The sequence below is a fragment of the Aulostomus chinensis genome, chromosome 4 (genome assembly GCF_037954235.1).
Source record: "Aulostomus chinensis isolate RoL2024-O1b breed Wild chromosome 4, RoL_Achi_v1.0, whole genome shotgun sequence".
Classification (NCBI taxonomy): domain Eukaryota; kingdom Metazoa; phylum Chordata; class Actinopteri; order Syngnathiformes; family Aulostomidae; genus Aulostomus; species Aulostomus chinensis.
This window is the reverse complement of record NC_141323.1, coordinates 7,391,863-7,395,000: the sequence shown is the minus strand read 5'-3', so window position 1 is coordinate 7,395,000 and position 3,138 is coordinate 7,391,863. Positions and strand designations below refer to the sequence as shown.

General features: G+C 54.3%; 1 protein-coding gene across 3 annotated transcripts in view; it reads right to left on the bottom strand.

The window, feature by feature from the left end:
* Positions 1-2,043, bottom strand: part of mpped1 (metallophosphoesterase domain containing 1) — a 47,914-nt gene extending 45,871 nt beyond the window's left edge. For 2 of the 3 annotated variants that reach the window (XM_086202400.1, XM_086202401.1), the window contains exon 1: positions 1,906-2,043. The gene's annotated coding sequence lies outside the window, so the exon portion shown is untranslated. The remainder of the gene's footprint in view (positions 1-1,905) is intronic. The other variant, XM_086202402.1, reaches the window with a different exon arrangement.
* Between the last annotated feature and the right edge of the window lie 1,095 nt (positions 2,044-3,138).

Below are 3,138 nucleotides of genomic sequence, written 5' to 3'. Positions count from 1 at the left end.
TTGACTCCTCATCACACGTATCCCTGCAGGCAGTCGGACACTCCCACGCGCCGATACGTGATGATACTACAGGTAGTACACAAGCATGTACTCCAGAAGAGGAAACCAAGGAGACGGAGTTTTTGATCCATCTCTGGTATTAAGTTTTCACTGGGCTCCTTTATACTCCTTATTTATGAGTTTATTGTCTTTGTGCTCAGGAAATAAAGTTATACAAATACACTGATAAATCTTCTCAATGCCTGCTCTGGTGTGTGTGTGTGTGTGTGTGTGTTGGCTATTAAGATGGGACTCAGCTCTGGCGCTGGTTCTTCAGGCGCTGGGGGGGGTGAAGGGAGACTGAGGTGATAATTTGGGGAGAAGGGCTTTGGCGAAGTCTGCCTGCGCTGGCGTGCAATGTCGCGGCGCCATCTCAGCTCAACTGTAACCTCACACACTCACAGATACACAGTTTGTACTGCTGTCGATTGTTGCAGGCAAATCCCACATGCCCCACAGGCGTGTTCCAAGCGGTGCCTACAGCACACAAGTGCCAGCCTGCGTGCATATTTAAATATACAGTATATCTGTCACTAAGTGTGTGTGTGTGTGTGTGTGTGACAGCTCCGCATCCACCAGTGGGAAGATCTGAACACTCTCAGCATTCCGATATGAAATTCAAATCTTGCAATGATAGGGAAATAAAACAAAACCTGCATCTGCACCCCCACCACACACACACACACACACACACACACACACTTTATGAGAAGCAGCCATCCAGTGTTTGTGCGATTGTGAAAAGTCTAACCATCAGGGGCCAAACATGGTACTTCACACAATATCTGTCATAATACATAACTGTGTGTGTGAGTGTGTGTGTGTGTGTGTGTGTGGGGGGGGGGGTGGCCGCCTGTCTCCTCCTCTCTGAACTCTTGAGTTTTTTTGTTTTATTCTTTCTTTCTAAAAAAAATAATTGCAACTTTATTTTCAAAGTGATTGCTGAGCTGCATTCAACATTATTGAGTTTCTATATGAACTATTGGGTTACACACACACACACACACACACACACACACACACACGTTTGTTCCACATTGCTGACCCAGAATCTGTCCCTGTTCCCAGTGTTGAGGGTTTAGTGTTTGCCTGCTCTGCGCCCACTTCAACAAAGGTCGGTGGTTCTGTGGAGTCCAGTAGAGCCGCCGACCACCGGCAGGCTGGTCCACGTGTGTTGGACGTCATGAGAGACCTGGAGAACCCAGGCGGCTGTCAGGACGCCATCACGCAGCAGTTCTACTGTTCTATTCCAGCTCACCTAAACTGGCACCTGGCGGCTGAGTGCCAACACGCAGACCCACGACCCCCTCAGGCCTGCCCACTGGCCCCCAGTGCTCATCCTGCTGAGCTCCTGCGTGTCCCAGGTCACCGCTCAGGGTCAGGGTCAAGGTCAGGGTGAGGGGTCAGTCAGTGATGGCAGGTCCGCGCCACCAGCCCAGCTGGAGCAGAGGGCTGGGAGTCTCCAGCTGATCCGGATCTCATGAACCCCGGATGAGCGCAGGGACCGAAGCCGAGCGCAGGGACCGAAGCCGAGCCCCGGCGTCGCAGCCTCCGCCACACAGGACCCACCAGCAGGACCCACAACCCCGACCAGCCTCCTGCGGAACTTCTTCACCGGAGTGGAGGCGAATCAAACTTTGCGGCTCCTGCTCGAGTCGCCGCGGTGCTCCGGCCAGCTCGGGGGTTCCGACGGTTCCGGTTATTTTGAGGATCCCAGAACGCAAAACCCGGACAACACCTGGGACCCGCTCACGTGACAGAAACATGGTGGATATTCACCCGCAAACACGCTAAGCTGCGTTCAAATCACGCACGACAGGACACACAAGCACAAAGCCGCTGAACAAGGAGAGAAAACCAACGTACCGGATCCCGGGATCAGCTCCGGTGCTCGCGGGCGGACGGAGGGACTGAGGTGTGAGCTGAGACCGACACGCGCTGGTCAGTTTAAATGCGCGCCCGTGGTGCACCGGTGCTGCGTCCTCCCCCCCGTCACTCTCTCACTCTCTCGCTCGCTCCCTCCCTCTCTCTCTCCTCCCTCCCTCTCTCTCCTCCCTCCCCCCTCGGCCCTGCCCACGGCGGATCCACGGTAGATCCAGGGAAGCAGCGCAGCGAACAGGAGGCGCGGACGAGGACCGTTGGAGTTTCTTCGGTGGGCTCGCGGAGCCTCCCGGGTCTGACGGGCATGCGTGTGCACACGAGCCTGCTGGATGTCCCCTCCGTTTATGTCCTTTTTCTGAAACAAGCAGTGAGCAGACATCATTTAAAAATGTGAACAATCTTCATTGATTTATTTGTCTCAGGAGAAGAAGCCTCGGTCGGAGCAGCAGAAGTCGAGGACAAAATGAAGTTGGTGCTGACACCAAGCCAGAGACCCGCGAGGACCTTGACCTGGTCCGTCCTCCTGAGTCCAGAGCTGCAGGTTCATGTCAGCACGACCACAAGCAGCTTTTGTTCTCAGTGTCGTCGTTTTAGGAGATACACCCCCCCCCCCCCCAAACATCCCTGGACCAGCTGAACCCACAGGCCGCCTGGCAGGAGCCTGCGGGACACCCAGGGTCTGAAATCAAACAGAATAAAAAAAACATTGTAGTTGTGTGTATCACATGACCAGCCGCTTCACTGGCCTCAGCAACAACCCCCCCTTTTGGAGACACATGGAAGAACGCCACCTCGCTGCTGGTGGGGGTGGTGGTGATGATGATGATGATAATGGTGGGGGTGGTGATGATGGGGGTGGTGGTGCTGGTTTTATAGTGGTGACGGTACCGATGGTAGTGCTGTGCTGGTGTTTGTAGTGGATCCTGGTGCTGCTGGAGGAGGCTCCAGACCTGAAGAGGCTCCAGCTGCCACCCGTAGCTCCACCTGCTCACGTCCCCGTCTGTCCATCAGTCTCTCCTCCTGTCTCTCCCTCTTTATCTCTGTCCCTCTCTTTCCTTCTGTCTCTCTGTCTTCCTCCATTCTCTGTCTTTGTCTCTGTCCATCAGTCTCTCCTCCTTTCTCTCCCTCTTTATTTCTGTCCCTCTCTTTCCTTCTGTCTCTCTGTCTTCCTCCATTCTCTGTCTTTGTCTCTGTCCATCAGTCTCTCCTCCTTTCTCT